Raw genomic sequence first — 17,450 nt, 5'->3', positions numbered from 1 at the left:
TCAGAATGTCTTCACAGTTGCAGTCGAGTATCGGAATGAAAGCACCAGATGTTACGGACGTTCTCCGCTAGACCCGATTTTCAGACTTCTTCTCAATGCAGAAACGATCAAGCTCTTCGACGAGCTCGAAGAATTGAACAGATTGCTGTTGAACGGACGTGTTCCGTGCGGCAGCAATAGACGAGAATCAAGAATAATCAAAGTTTGTTTCACAAGTTAGGTTTTAGGGAAAATATTTCATAGCAAGTAATGGATGAAATACCCTATTTTATACTAAGGACCCTAGGGTGGTTCGACGTATCCTATTCGATTCGGGAAAGAACCACAAAGAAAACCCGAACGGGGCTTATAAATCAGGCCCGACTCAATAAACAAAAATAATGTTTAAAGGAAATAAAAACGTATAAGGAAAGAAAAACAAAAAGACTTGCTAACTAAAACAGACCCCATCATCCTAATTCTGGAACTTGCTCGGCGCCCGTAGCTTGTCCCGCGGCCTCAAGTTCCTCTTCGGGGCTGCCTCCCCTTTCTCCCTGTCACTCACCCTAGCTGCTGCATCGGGCTCTGGCTCTGCGTCGGGCTCTGGCTCTTGTTCGTGTGTTGGGGAGCGCTCCGGCTCCGGGAGTGATACTGGGGCAGGCTCCGGAAGTGATATCGGGACAGCCGTATCATCATTCTAGAACATCTCTTGTGTGATCTCTGTTCTTGTTCGCACATTCCGTCAAATTAGGAAAACCGCAGGCGATTCGCTCATTAGCGTAGCCGACCTAGATTTGGTTAGTTTTTGTATTTTATCTAATCGGTGTTGGTAGTGTATCGTCTTCATTGCAAACTGTATTTTTCAGATCAACTAGTCAAAACCAGCATCTTCATAAAAACTGAATATTGATTATATCAACGCAATTACCCGAAATGCAATCAGCATATAGTTTCAAATATAAACCAAATCAACATAAATAACCATCAATCATAAAAAAGTAAATATATATAGATTGAACTTTAAATGTTCAAAAAATATAATATTCAAAAAACATCAATCCGTGAAAGATATTCTCCAAGTTCAAACAAATAATAGACACTAAATAAACTTATCTTATAATGACACAAAATTAAATACGCAATTATTTACCAAGTTGAATTTAAAAAAAAAACTATCCAAAATCGAGGCCGCAAAGAAATGTTCCCTTAAGTTGAGGACACAAGTCATGATCACTACACAATCTACACCTTAATGGCTTAATCTTTTGTTTTCTACATTTTCATTTGAGTTCTTTAATTTTAGTTGAGAAACCAAGATTAAAGATATTTTTTAAAATGTAGATGGTGTATTTAGAAACACAAATTAACATACTCAATTGATTTTTTTATAAAATAAACATAATTTAATTGATTAAGAAATTTTTTAAGACATTTTATTTTTTTATTAAGAAATTAATTAATTTTTGGAACTTGAACATCTAAAATTTGTATGTCTACAAAAAGACTACAAAAAGAAAAGAAAAAAAAATTCATGGGGTACATAATAATACAAATCAATTGAGAGTAATAAACCCATATAAACTTTCAAGTACATTGTTTAGTTTTCTTGACATCATCAATAATTTCTTCATCAACAATTGATCTACTGGGCATGGAAGAAATTCAAAAGAATCCAAATACCTTCAGCGTACTAGGCGATGAGAGTGATAACGAGTAGGATCATGCTTTGCCAGCAACGGCAAGTAGAAATAATCGATGTTACAACATGTGTACGTAGAACTAAGAAATGTTGCGGGGTAGGAGAAACCGGTGGCACGGGGCGATGGATTTGGAGGAGGCGACAATGGATAGGGTTTAGATGTTAGGGTTGAATTTGATGTTTCTAGCCACATTTCATATACTAGTATTTCTTTCTTACGTGTTTCATACACATGTATCTCTCTCACATGCTAACCGAACATTCTGCCGCCATAATTAGAATTTAGTATGATAGTTATTATTTTTGTAACACATTAGAATATTACTCCATTTGTTCCATAGTAATAGAGTCATTTTGTCATTTTGATACGTTCCATACTGATAGAGTCATTTCATTTTTTAGTAAAAGTCAACACATTTCTCCACACCTACTTTACTCTCTCTTACTTTATTCTCTCTTCATCTCTCAACCTTTTTCGTTTTCCACTTTATTCTCCATTTACTTAACTCACCTAATACAATTTTTTTAATATCCGTGCCGAAAAGAAACGTCTCCATTACTATGGAACAGATGGAGTACTTGTTAAAAAAATGGAACAGAGGGAGTACTTGTTAAAAAATTTAAGTGTCGTGGTATATAAGTTATGAACTATGAACCTGGAATATTGTTTAACGGAAATTTGATCACCAAAATATCCAACCCGAACTTTTGTAATAGTAATACATATATTTGGTTGAGATCATTCTTGAAAGTTATTTTTTGCTAAAAAATCAATAAGTTTCTCATTGATTTCATAATCGTGATGACTAGAGTGAACGGATGAATAGTTTACCAATTAAACTACATTTGATCCTGAATTTATTATTGGTCAGAGTTGAGTTGAAAATTTTATTTGGATAATGAACATGTGCGCCGCCCATATATTTGCAATTATAATTAACAAATTACGATTATTGATTAAAGCCGAGTGTATGCGGGTGAACCGTGAACGTGCCTAGTTGAACTTCTCCACGCCCAAATTTAAATACTCCGTATTTAATTAAAACATGTTTTGATTTTTATCACGCCCACATAGCATTTCTGAATAATTATATAAAACTCGATTTATAATAAATGATATTATATTTATTTGCATTCATAAAATTTAAAAGGTTTTTAAAATGTTGTGATCAAAATACCATCTTATCAATTTTGTTTGGCAATTGAAACATTCTCAATTTTGTTACTCCGCTAACAAGCAATTTGTTTATATATTCCCCATATTCATTTATTAGTGTAGTTGACACATCTATATATTTTGTATTCATGTATAATTACTACAAGACAAATTAAAAATTACTTTTGAATCAACATATATGAAATATACGTATACGTGTCAATATTAATGGATCAACTTAGCATTGACACTACAAAAAACTCGCGACGGAAATATCCGTCACCAATTATCAAATTTCCGACACTAAACAATGTTGGTGATAGATTACCGTCGAAAAGAAGACGCAATTAAAAAGCTTGTCAATAAAAAAAATTAGTGGGTAATGTGTCCGCCACTAAAATTAACAGCAACATCACCAGCGGAATAAGACGTCACAAAACATTTTGGGTGCTGTATACAAATGTTCGAATTAGTGACGGACTAGACACCCTCACAAATAGTGTGCTGCCAAGTCTCATGTTTGTAACCGAATGGTCTGTCACTGTTTACAGACTGGCCGCATATCTCCATCACTAAATTTGTGTTGCATATTGACACATTAGTGACGGTCAAACCGTCAATATCTGGCATTTGGGTCAAATTTTTTATTTTAATTAATATTTCACCAGAATATTGAGAAAAAGCTAAAATCAATAACCAATAAATTAAAATATACAAAAATAAACATTAAATCCAAAAATTATAATGAATAGGCATAAATGTTAGTTGTTAAAACAAGTAACAAAAGTATGAAATGTATAGTTGTATGATGTTCAAAAGAAAATACAACGAGAGCTACAGACTGCCCATTCAAAAGCTATTTTTTTTATCCAACGACGTCTCAACCATATTCCCTATATCAGCTGCTTTACTCTGCAAGACAGTCATCCTCGACGACAATGCATCCCCAACCTTCCCAATCTCGACCTCTATCTCAGCTGCTTCATTTCCCAGCTGATAATTTTGTCTCCAAGATTCTCGTACGAGCTCTGAAGCAACGCCATTCCCTGTGCCAGATTTTCCTTCATCCAAGCTTGCCCCTCGCTCAGCTCCATTCAGTCGACATTATCCCCTTAGACTGCTTGTAGACTACTATTGAGGCCAGAGAATCGTGAACTTGCTCCATGTTCAGCAGCAGTAGCTCCCTGCACAGAACGATGGCTGATCTCAATGGAATGCTGAAAACGGATTATGTAAACCCGGAAACAATGTCAGGGGAAATTTTACCTTTTTTCTTCAAAACAACCTTCTGTCCATGTTGTGTGCTAGGGTGTACCTACATATAATGAACTTCAGTAGTAAAATGACAGTACGAAAGATAGTAGATTATAGCAAATCGCTCATACCAGAAACTACAGAACCCTGCCAGACCATTCCAACCTAGACACACCAAGAGAAGAAAGGCACACGAACAGATAAAAAATGGAACCGAGTTGCTATGACTATGTTCCTTTTTCGTACTTGTTTACTTTAAAAGGAAGTAAATTTAAACAAACCTTTACAACAACTTCTCAAGTTAGGGTTGGCACCGGAACCATTCCTTCCAAAATTGCCTGAAAATAGAAGGAAACAAGATAAATGAGATGAACTAGTGAAAAATGAGATATCTAAACCACTATCAGTATTTAGTTCCCAAACACAAATAAACTTTACTCGAACAATATTTCCTGTAACAGTCATTTGTCTACCAAACAAATTATACCTTAAGTTTGTATTTTAACTATTCTTCCACTTCACAAATTCATTGCTAATTTCAAATATTAATAAAAAATATACTTACTCGAAATTCTTGATAATACTCATCTTTTTGCTCTTGAGATGTCATTTTCCAAGTAAAACCTGTGACATTTGGAAACTGATGGAAACAAGAGGTGATTACCCTTGAGATTCGATAGAAGATAATTATAAAATATGCAAAATTGATTTCCCTAAGTATGTCAACTTACCTGAAGGTACTTTTGCTATTTGTATCCTCTAGGGTTCCTCAACAATATATCAGCTGCTCAACCTGAGCTCTATCTCACAAAACAATATATCGCCACCAGCTGCAATTGATTATCTCCACAAGTTTGTAAGCTGAGTTATTGTGAAAAAACAGAGGAAGAATATCAGTACCTAGGGTAAACCAAGGAGAGAGGGGAATCTTGAGTGAGGTTTGCATTGGCGGAGAAGGACTAATACAAAACCAAGGAGCATTGCATGTTCAGTGATGTATCACATCATCTATGCAAAAACTAACAGTAAATTCATGGCCGATAGAGAAGAACTTACAAACTTTGTGTAAGCCCGGTCAACCAGATCCCTCCATTGTCCTTGTATGTAATGCTCCATATGTGTTGCAAGAGTAGCAAATCTATGCCAAAACTAACAGTAAATTCATGACTGATAGAGAAAGAATTGTTAAATACCTAAGAAAGCCAAATTAATATCCATAGAGTGAACAGAAAATGTTCTTGAAAGGATATTTTAATATCACAAAGGTACCTAATTCCACGGAAATTAAAATAATAAAGTCAACTGCGACATCTAAGTTACAATTTTCTGAACAAGTTATACATCCAACTTCCAGGCTCAATTGCTTTCATTTGTGAACATCAGTATTTGGAGCATAATCCCATCAGCAGCAGTAATTCTAACCATCCTCATAAACTATGGAAACTATGAGTATCCCCCATGTCCATCCAATGTCGAAGTTCAGCTCTCAATTGAGTGATTATGCGTTGAAAATTTGTTATGCATAAATGTTGGTATTCAAACAGTTTATTAATCTAAAGATACTAAATAACATTCGTGCAGTTAACATGATTTATGCATGTTTGGATATTGGAAGTAGTTAACATTTTTATGCATAAAGATAATCACACTTTGATGATATAATATGATATGCATGCTATGCGGCACGGATACGGATACGCGTATCAGTATCCGAAGGATACGGATACGCGGATACGGCTCTTTCCCAAACAACCCGATACGCGGATACGTTTTAACTATTTTTTTAATAAATAATAATAGTGCATAATAAATTACAAAATAGATATTCTAATGTTATTATACAAATAAAAATAATAAAATTACAAAATATTAAAAGCTAAAGTCAATTTCTTTTATGGTCGATTACACCACATCGATTTTTTGGTTATACTTATCCATATTACCAATAATATTGATCAAAATATTTATTTATAGTTACAAAATTAGACAAAGTTAATGGAGTAATAAATTGGCCCAAAAAATGAGCCCCAAATATACTCCTTTTCCATCGTGACTACTTCTTGCCCAATTCATTCTCCCATTTCCAATTTTCTTCAATCCCTAGTTGAGGCAATAGCGGCGCCTCCCCTTTCTTCTTCTTCTTCTTCTTCTTCTTCATATCCGATTAACTGTCAATTTTGTTCCCAAATCGGATTGAAGTTCGTAAATTGAAAGTTGCGAAGTTCTTCGACAGAGATGGACGTTGATTTCGAAGAGGAGAACCTCAGATCTTTGCAGATAGAGGAGGATGAAGGCCCAATACGGCCCAGCTCGCGGATACGCCGAAGGATACGTATCGAATCTGAGGTTTCCCGGTCCAATACGGCCCAGCTCGCGGATACGCCCAGGATACGTATCGACGGTGTATCCGTTGCGTATCGGTATCGGATACGTATCCGATACGTGATACGGCAACAGGGTGGCGTATCGGTGTTATATAGTATGCATGAGTAATTTCATCAAAAATAACCAAAATTATGAAGACTCGAATGACTAATACCATAGTAGATTTAAGGAATTATTATTCTAAGCATGGCATATCAATGTACTCCGTATTGCGTAAAAAAAATAATACCAATAAGATATTCTAAGCTTAATTAATCAAAATTGTAGAAACAATTAGCGATTAAAAGTCCAGGACGCCTTCATTTATTAGGAGTATTTCATCTTTCTGATTCATCAAAATTAACATAAAAGCAAAATAAAGTCAACAACATGCGTAGATTCAGAAATCAGTAAATTCACACACAGTAACAAATCTAAATCCGATCTACGCAATAAAACAATTGACAACAATTATTGTATACAAATCGGAAATGCGAAGAACAATAAAACAAGGAAGCAGAGATCCACACCTGAGCCGCACTGAGAGATCGAGAAAGAAGAATAGCGGGACTAGGGCTCCAGATTCGAATTAAGAGAGTTTGAATTGGAGTTGGAATGTTGAAATTCGAATTGAGAGAGTGATGGAGCAATTAGGCGCGAAGCGCCGCCGGCTTCGCCCATCGGAAACTCCATGCCGGCCGCAGTGAGAGGAGAGATCGGCGGCGGCGAGGAAGAGAAATACAAGTCTGATTTCTTCTTTGATTTGTGAACAAGGGAGAAACAGAAAAGGGATGAAATTTTGAATAGGGCTTACTGAGGAAGCGCAATTTTGAAATTAGTTTCTTATTAAATTTAATTATAATTTATAAAATCTTCAAATAAATAAATTTATTTAAAACTAAAATAATTTAGTGTCAGATTTATAACCGCCACAAAATTAAATAAAAAAAAATTCACATATATGACGAAATAGACCGACACTACTTAAAAATGTAAAAAAAAAAAAAAACCTAAGAATGCAACCAATTTTAGTGTCAGGACTTAGTTTCGTCTATAAATTGAAATTAAAAATTATTTGAAATATATTTAGTGTCGGGCTTATATCCGCCACTAAATTGATTTTTTAAAAATTTCACATATATTTAATGACGAATTAGTCTGCCACTAACTAAATATTTTCCAAAAAAAACTAAAAATGCAATAAATTTTAGTGTCAGAATTTAATCCGTCTCTAAATTAAAATTTTAAAAATTTTGTAAATATATTTAATGATGGAAAACTTTGCTACTAATTAAAAGTTACAAAAAATAAACTAAAACTAAAATTAAATAATTACTGACCGAATATGCCGTCACTATAGTAAAAATAAAATGTAACTATTATTTTCAGAAACTCATACTGTCACTATTTTCGCCATTAATTAAAGAAGGATAGTTCTCCGTCACTAATTCCGTCAGTAAATCGCGCTTTGTAGTGTTAGTTATTAACTTTTGTTTATACTATTCCATATAATTCTTGGTCCAAAACTGAACTTTTTTAATATCTTATGTTTAAATTATTTATTAACTCAAAAACATGTTTATGAATTATTTAAGAATTTGTGGTGATAGGTACATGTTCAAAATGACCACTAAATTAATTTGAATTTTATATAGAGCATGTAGCGCGCATTTCTTTAACACTTAACATTAACAATACATTCATATTTGTAGGTGTACTTTATCCAAATAAATATCATATTTGATACAAGAATAAATTTCAAACACGACTACCGTTTCAAATGTAGACAATAATTATAAATTTAAGATATACAGACTACAAAAATATTCATGTCTATGTTGGAGATTGAAGGGAATATTCTACAAAATAAAGATGACACAAAATCAGGAAGAGATTGGAGAAGATATTTAGGCTATCAATTAAGAGATTTGATTTGAATGAAATCTTACCATACGTAGCATGTACCTTAGCCTATATATGTTGTATACTCTCATTGTGAAAACAGATAACAGTTATACAATTCTACATGGCATCAAGAGCAGGTTTTAGGCTCAGAAACAAATCATCATAGCCCCCTAAATACCTTTCTCGACCAATACAGGCGAGAAATCAGTCCCAAAAAAAAAAAATGTCAGAAACCAAGCCAGAAACTGAACCCATTGCCGGAAAAATTAGATCGAGTAAGAGTGTTACCATAGCCTTCAAATTGAATGGCTCGAACTACTCACTGTGGGCACGATTAATGAAAGTGTCCATTGGCGGCCGAGGAGTCTACCGCCACATCTCCGGAGTACCGTCCCCACCGAAGCCGGGGGAGAGCGGTTTCACGGATTGGGAAGAGATAGGCTTGATAGTCTTCTCATGGATTATCGACAACATGGAGACAAATCTCATAGCCGACTTCGCACATCACCAAACGGCGAAGTCCCTGTGGGATACGCTCGCGGTGACGTTTGCGAGTTCATCGGACTCATACTTAATCTACGACCTGCGAGACAAGGCAAGCAAGATATTACAAGGCGACTCAACGCTGGAAGCATACTGGAGCCGACTACACAGGCTCTGGATCGACATCGATCGGTGTTCACAAAACGGTCAATTGTTGCGACAAAGGGATAGAGCAATACCGAGAAATCAAATCGGAGCTACGTTTATTTAAATTTCTCACCGGTCTAAACGAAAAATATGACTGGATCCGATGCGAGATCCTCAAAGAGGAGCCATACCCCTCAGCCGACGTGGCGTATGGATGGGTGAAACGGGAGGCAGCTCGACTTAAAGTCATGTCACCGGCGTCCGATTCGCTCACCAACGCAGTCGGTAATGAAGCATCATCGGGGGGAGTCGGATTTGGATTTGGAGCACGAGAATACCGCCCATCTCAGCCGCAGCACAGGAGTCAGCCACCTACATCGCGTCCCGCCGCCAACCGCCGGGGAAACTCGAAGCCAGACAAGTCCAAACTTTGGTGCTCGCATTGCGGGATGCACAAACACACAAAGGAGACATGCTTTCAATTGGTAGGATACCCAGAATGGTGGGAAGAAGACAAAGCCGGAAAAGCGAAAGTAGCCATCAGAACCGAGAATGGAGGACGAAATCAGAATGAAGGAAACCGAGAGATTACCGGATTCCAGGAGAAAGGACCGGACAACAGCGGTGGTCTCCCAACCGGCGGCAGCAGGCGAGGCGACGGAGGGGTGAAGACGGCCGAAGCCATGGTGGCGGCGCTCCGACTGGACGGAGGCGGGGGTGAACCAGGTAACGGGTTGGGGAGCGAAATCCCTAACCCTAGAAAAGCCCAATCCCCAATTAAACCCAAGCCCCAAACCCATGTTTCAATTAAGTCCCCAAATTATGAATATTATGAAAAGGAACCCCATTCTGCCAATTATGATAAAAACCACCCCCAGGCTCTTAATAATTTCGAATCTGCCCCAATTATTTGCAAAAACTCATTTGCACCCTTAGAAAATCTATCATATGCCTTTGAAGCCCATGATTGTGATATTATTGATGACACGGGATGGATTTTTGATTGTGGGGCAACCGACACCATGTCATACGACAGGAATGATTTTTTGGAAATTCATAAGACGCCTAAGTCACACATAAAAACAGCAAGTGGGGGAGTAACCCCGGTAGAAGGAGCGGGGACTATAGAAATTTTTCCGAATGTCCATATTCCTAATTGTCTCTATGTGCCTAGATTATCTCAGAAGTTAATGTCAATCAATCATGTGACTAAGAATTTGAACTGTTCTCTCCTAATGCATCTGAACTTCTGTATGCTACAGGATATCCGGACGGGGAAGATTATTGGACGTGTCACTGAGCGTCGAGGGCTATACTTTGTGGATGAGATTGCTCGACGAGATGGTGCGGCGATGCTTGCTCACGGATCCACTAATCAAGATACTTGGCTCTGGCACCGTCGGATGGGCCATACCTCTCCGGGTTATTTAAAATCCTTATTTCATAATCTTTTTGTTCCAAAGAACTTTTCTTGTGAAGCATGTGTTTTGGCCAAAAGCCACCGAAACTCGTTTAAGCCAAATGATACTCGTGTTGACACTGTTTTTTCCCTGATTCATTCTGATGTGTGGGGCCCAGCGCCTATAGGTACTAGTGTTGGTTTTAAATACTTTGTGATATTTGTTGATGATTGCAGTAGAGCTACTTGGGTTTATTTTATGAAACATAAATCTGAGGTATATGACAAATTCGTTTGTTTTATAAAATGGTTCAAACTCAATTTCAAACATCAATCAAAATCCTAAGATCCGACAACGGGGGGAATTTTTAAACAGTCCTATGACAAAGTTTTTTTCCGAAAATGGGTTGGTACACCAAACTTCCTGTTCCCACACACCAGAACAAAACGGGGTAGCAGAAAGGAAGAATCGAATCATCCTCGAAATGACCCGAGCCCTCCTATTTGACTCCAAAGTACCTCCAACTTTTGGCCCGAAGCAGTCGCTACCTCAGTTTATCTTCTCAATCGCCTCCCCACAAAAACACTAAATCGGAAAACTCCTCTGGATCATCTTTCCACCTTAACCAAAATTCCCTCAGCCTTATCACTACCACCTAAAACCTTTGGGTGTTCGGTCTATGTCCACGTTCCCAAACACGAGCGAAATAAATTTTCCCCGTGTGCGATTAAGTGTGTTTTTATGGGGTATGGGATTAACCAGAAGGGCTATCGATGTTATGACCCCAGAACCAAAAGAATTATTACCACCATGAACTGTAACTTCCTTGAAACCGAATTCTTTTACCACCTTGGGACTCAGGGGGAGAGTGTAGGACAGGGGGAGACCCAAGAAAATGACTCCCTTCGGTGGTGTGTGCCAAGTAACTTTGATTCGGATCCAACAGAACAAGCTGGCACTGTCCATGAGCCGATCCCGTCTGCCGAGACCGTAGTCCCGACAACGCTTCTGCCGCGGCCCTCTGATCCAACCGTAACGGAATCCGAGGTAATATCTAGTCCGAATCATGCAAGTTCAGATTTTATTCCTGACTCAACTGGTACAGAAGTAGAAGAGGAAGAAGATACATCTATTGATCAGGACACAGGACAATACGTGCTTCCTCCACGGAGTACGAGAGGAATTCCACCCAAGAAATACTCCCCGGAACAAATAGGGAGGAAAAGTAGATACTCGGTGGCCAACTTTGCTGAAGCCAACATGTCCAAAATGGCAAGGGCATTCCAGACGGCACTGTGCGAAGAAGAGATCCCTCGAACCTTTGAAGAAGCTTCCAAAAGCAAGGATTGGAGGGAGGCAATGCTCGTCGAGATGAAAGCATTAAAACGAAACGGTACTTGGGAGGCAAGCTCCCTGCCCGATGGAAAACATACAGTGGGGTGTAGGTGGGTCTTCACGATTAAAAGGAGACCAGATGGGAGCATTGAGAGATACAAGGCTCGGTTAGTGGCAAAGGGATATACACAGACTCAAGGAGTGGACTATTCAGAGACGTTCTCCCCGGTTGCAAAGATGAACACGGTAAGAGTATTACTGTCCGTTGCAGCAAACAGAGATTGGCCACTCCATCAGTATGACGTCACCAATGCCTTCCTTCATGGAGAATTGAAGGACCCTATCTATATGGAGGCCCCACCCGGCTTCAAAGAGGAATTTGAAAAAAATGAGGTGTGCAAGTTAAAGAAGACTCTATATGGGTTGAAGCAGTCCCCGAGAGCTTGGTTCGGGAGATTCACGGATGTAATGAAACGATACGGATATCGACAAAGTAACTCCGATCACACACTGTTCATCAAACGGAGAGGAGAAAAAATCACTTGTCTGATAATTTACGTGGATGATATGATCATTACAGGAGATGACGCTGAGGAAATAAAGGACCTCAAGGGGCATTTGGCTACCGAATTTGAGATGAAAAATCTAGGAGATCTCAAATACTTTCTTGGGATCGAGGTGCTGAGATCTGGAAAAGGAATCTTTATCAGTCAACGCAAGTATGTCCTTGACCTCTTGACAGAAATAGGAATGCTCGAGTGCAAGCCGGCAGATACTCCCATGGTGCAGAATCACGGACTTCAAATAATCAAAGGAGCAACGTCGACTGATCGGGGGAGATACCAGAGACTAGTGGGAAAGCTCATCTATCTGTCACACACTCGACCTGATATTGCATACGCAGTTGGGGTGCTTAGTCAGTTTATGCATAATCCACAGGAGGAACATTGGGAGGCAGCACTACGAGTAGTGCGATATCTGAAGGGAACCGCCGGGCACGGGTTACTGTTCCGAAAAAATGGACATCTCGACATTCATGGATATACGGATGCAGACTGGGCAGGGAACCCAATGGATAGACGATCAACAGGAGGATACTTCACTTTTGTGGGTGGCAATTTAGTCACTTGGAGAAGCAAGAAGCAAAAGGTGGTGGCACTGTCGAGTGCAGAAGCTGAATTCCGAGGCATTAAAAGTGGGCTCACCGAAATCCTTTGGCTAAGGAGATTAATGAAGGAGTTAAACCTTGAATCACCGAAGACGTGCAAGCTACTCTGCGACAATAAGGCGGCAATCAGTATTTCAGAAAACCCAGTTCAGCACGATAGAACCAAACATGTCGAGATTGACAGACATTTCATAAAAGAGAACTTGGAAGAAAAGATAGTGGAAATCCCATATGTGAAATCCGAAGACCAACTAGCTGACATCCTGACCAAAGCTGTATCAGTGAAGAATTTTCAAGAAGTCTTGGGCAAGTTAAGTTTTGGGAATCCCGTCACTTAACTTGAGGGGGAGTGTTGGAGATTGAAGGGAATATTCTACAAAATAAAGATGACACAAAATCAGGAAGAGATTGGAGAAGATATTTAGGCTATCAATTAGGAGATTTGATTTGAATGAAATCTTACCATACGTAGCATGTACCTTAGCCTATATATGTTGTATACTCTCATTGTGAAAACAGATAACAGTTATACAATTCTACAGTCTATACATGCAAAGTAAAGACCAAAAAAAGATACGTAACAAAAGAAAACATGATTTAATTTGGAAGGTCTAGTTATAAATTCACCAGTGCTTGATATAAATTTTCATTAGTAAAGAAACATAATAATTACGCGCGACGGCCATTTTAATTAAGTACATCTTATATTTAATGAAATTAGCCTCTGAATTTTAAATTTAACTTCTGACGCGTGACGGCCAATTTCTCATAACCAGATAAAAATCATAAATAAACATGATTTTATTTAAATATCATATCGTGATTTATTTGGCAGCAAACGAACAAATTCCACTAAATAAACATACTCCAATAATTCGACCTTTAATATCCATGTGGGGCCAAAACAAATGTTCTTTTCACACACATACACACACTAACTTCGCTTTCAAACACATCCTAAAATTTCTTCCATCAAATCTACTTTTTCCTCTTAATTTCCCTGATTACTTTTGGCATGAATTTCATAATCTAAAACGTTTCCAACTCTGTCTCACCCCTCCAATTTATATTCCCATTTGCAGTGAGCGTAACGCAATATCTCTCTCCCTCCGTCCCTTCCCCTTCTCTCTCTTCTACTTCACTCCCTCTCTCTCTTTGAAGCTGTTATAAACAGAACTAATCATCATTCCTTTTTCTGCCTCACAAAAAGAGACGAAAAAAAAAGTTTGTTGATGATGATGTTGTGAATCGTGAATGATTATTTAATTTGGGGGAGAGATGGGATCGTGTGTTTCTGTGCACAAGGACTCGGATTCTTTAACGAAGCTCCGTTTCTCAATCGGGTCCAAAAATGAGATACCTTCGCCGGTCAAGGAGAAGCAATCGCGGTCAACGCCGGGGCTGCTGTCACCCCGCTACGGTCACCCGCCCGTTATTCTAGCGTAGGTGGGTGACGTCGTCTTTTTTTTTGGCTATGTTCATGCTGTCTGATAATTATTTAAGCACCGGCAATTTCTTTTTTTTTTTAAATTCTTTTTATTGATAAAATTACTAAGCTGTCATGTTCTGTTTAAAATCACCAATCATGCATCTTCTGTTTGTAAACACTTTTTGTAATTTTCCGGGTGGTCGTAAAGTTGGTTACATGATCTATTTTCTTTTTTGCCTTTCAAAATTTATGAAAAAAAATGAGCCTTTTGTTTTTATTATCACAGTAGACAATGAATATCTTAACATCTATGCTATTTAATCACGGCGAGAAAAATTAAATATTATAAAAGTGTCTACATTTAAAATCTTTAGGTGTTTTTCGCGGAAAAGTTGCTATTCAAATATGATATATAATATTTCTATATATTGAATTTGTTATTTCAATGACCCTTGCTATTTTGTTTTGTGGGTTAGATTCAAAGGCTACTCTAGTTTAATGATAGATCGTAATTCAAGACAAAATTTTGTATGATGTGAAACATAGCATTTGTTGCTAGAGGCCATGCCTGTCTACATTAAGTTCACGTGAAAGGGCCTAATTTCCCATAACTCTTTATATGCATTAATGAATTACTACCTATAAAACGAATTCATTAATTATTTTTGAGTTACGCACCCTCACGCATGCTCTAGGTTTTGTAAAGCGACTAGTTATTCTTCATCATATCTAAAATAGGAGACTGAAATATTTTGATTTTAGCTAAATCTATCAAGAAGATGATTGACTTTTGTTGTTTTTAAAAAATTGATCTGAGTCTCGATTTTCAACTTATCTTGGTATAATTTTTATGCTATTGTGACTATCAAATTGCTAGGACGATCCATGTCCATCAGGTGTTGTTGTAACACGTGTCTCGATTTTTGCAGGTAGCAAAGACGAAGCCTTCTTCGACTCCCAACCATGGTTGGAATCAGACTATGAAGATGACTTCTTAAGTGTTAATGGTGGTAAGAAACTCTACCCAACAAGCAAAATACATTTTACTTTTATCGGAATTTTGTGCGTACTTGGTGATAATGATACGAGAATAGGACACTAGTCTACCATTTTTTATTCAACATGAAGTGAAATAGATAACACTTTGAATGGCTTTATGTTCTTTTATTAACAATTGCCAGTTTTATATAGAACACTAGTCTACCATTTTTTTATTCAAAATGAAGTGAAATAGATAACACTTTGAATGGCTTTATGTCCTTTTATTAACGGTTGCCAGTTTTATAGTATGAAATAAATTTGTGCTCACATCTACATTAATTTTAAAGTGTATATTGTTCACACAACTACTAGTAGTTAAACCACCTAAAATCATTGATTCAAAAATGAGGGTAGGAATAAGTTATAAATCCACATTCTCATCCTTTCCCCCTTAAGGCCAACAATAATTGAAATTATAAACAGCCGATAGTATTGATAATTCATTTATTCTCATTTATGCCTACTACTAGGTGTAGTCTTCATGTAGAATTACAAATATGCCGTTGAAATATGAATTTAAATCCAAACAAAAACGTTTTTAAGCAATTAATTTAGTACTATTAAAATGGGCCAATAGCGTAAACATTTTTTGACCGGAAAAGCCAATATCCAGCCCAATTTGCCATAGGTGGGTGGCCCGGCCCAAGTAGCACTTTTCATTGTACTAATATTTGAAATTTTTTTTAATTAATTTAGTACTACTATTAAATCAGAGAAAGTTGTATGTTCTCATGCTTGTTTAGTGTGCATAAATGCAACAAAAATTGATTGTATAGATAAATAAAGATGATACTTGATGTGCTGGTAGCTATAGCTAGCCTTAAATGGTTATGAATTTCGAAGCACAAATTAATTAGTAAGACACTCTATTTCTAACCAATTGAAGTCATATCGGTTGTGTGTAAGTGAATCTAAAAAATTGATTATGAATTTGGATTACAGATTTCTCACGGGGAAATACTCCGGTCCACCCCAACTCCTCATTGGTAAATAAGTTGCCATCGGAGGAGGCCAGGGAATCGCCTCCGGATAAGAAGAAAAGGCTATCGGAACTCTTCAAAGAGAGCTTACGTGAGGAGCAATACGATGAGGCTCCGACAACCACTACCACTACCACTACCCTTGCCCAACAACTCAAGTCCACTAGTGGGACTCCGGACTACTCGGGAGGGGGGTGTAGTGAACAGGCTACCCCCAATCGAGTGGTCGGGGAAGATAACAAGTCATTGAGGTCTACACAATGTTGCCTTCCCATATTGCTCTCAAGCCAAAGCATGAACGAGAGAAGGCGGTCCAGCGCTGCTCCTAATGGTGGTTGATGCTCATGATCCTATTTTAAATTATCTTTGTTTGATAAAGCATGAAATGTATATCTGAAACTTGTGTTTCATGCAAAAGTGAGTAGTGACAATCTTGTCCGATATATACAAAGTCCCGATTGGCTGAACTTTGTTGGATCTGTGTTGCGTCGTTATAAATGAAGTACGAGTACTAGATGGACGTCAAATAATAATAGCTATGGTTTTTTCTAGTACTAGCTAGTATTTTTTTTATAATCGTATTGCTTCTAATCATTAAACAACATTGGCTAATTGAAGTCATCGAAATTTGAGGTCAATCGAAACGGAATTTCGTGTTTATAATTCATGATATGAGTGGATTGGATTGGTCCCTCCCCAGCGTAAATTGCTCTGGTTTTTGGTATTACGAATTTTAGGATTAATCCCATAAGCCTCTGAATTACTATGATTTTTTTTGGATATGATGATGGATCAGTAGGAAATAGGAAGTGTTGTATGTATTAAAAAACTAAAATGTTTTGATTGATAGTAGTTTACTCCATTCGTCCCTAAAAAATATGCACTTTGAGTTTAGCACGAGTTTTAATGTAAAATTGAGAAAGTAAGGAAGAGGTAGAGAGAAAGTAATTAAAACATTGTTAGTGGAGAATGAGCCACACCTCATTAGAGTGAAAAGAGTTTCCAAAATTGGAAAGTGCATATTCTTGTGAGACGAACTAAAAAAGAAAGAATGTATATTCTTATGGGACGGAGGGATTATTTTTTTTCCTAACTATGTGCATGAAAACT

General features: G+C 37.5%; 1 long non-coding RNA gene and 1 pseudogene across 4 annotated transcripts; one reads left to right on the top strand and one right to left on the bottom strand.

Annotated features, from left to right (window-relative positions):
• Positions 1 to 3,560: 3,560 nt before the first annotated feature.
• LOC121763727 lies at positions 3,561 to 7,294 on the bottom strand. Of its 4 annotated transcripts, none has more exons than XR_006042472.1 (7): positions 6,983 to 7,294; positions 5,145 to 5,237; positions 4,989 to 5,047; positions 4,820 to 4,918; positions 4,654 to 4,728; positions 4,101 to 4,426; positions 3,561 to 4,018 (listed from the first exon to the last, which is right to left on the bottom strand). It is a non-coding gene; the product is annotated as an uncharacterized LOC121763727 (long non-coding RNA). The 4 variants fall into 4 exon arrangements; XR_006042470.1 differs by having other exon boundaries at positions 5,145 to 5,226; positions 6,983 to 7,292; XR_006042473.1 differs by lacking the exon at positions 4,989 to 5,047 and having other exon boundaries at positions 4,820 to 4,949.
• A 6,594-nt stretch (positions 7,295 to 13,888) lies between these two features.
• On the top strand, positions 13,889 to 16,807 carry LOC121763673 (annotated as a pseudogene).
• Positions 16,808 to 17,450: the final 643 nt, after the last annotated feature.

Source organism: Salvia splendens, chromosome 14 (genome assembly GCF_004379255.2).
Source record: "Salvia splendens isolate huo1 chromosome 14, SspV2, whole genome shotgun sequence".
Lineage (NCBI taxonomy): Eukaryota > Viridiplantae > Streptophyta > Magnoliopsida > Lamiales > Lamiaceae > Salvia > Salvia splendens.
The sequence above is the reverse complement of the archived record's forward strand: the minus strand, read 5'-3'. Positions and strand labels throughout refer to the sequence as shown.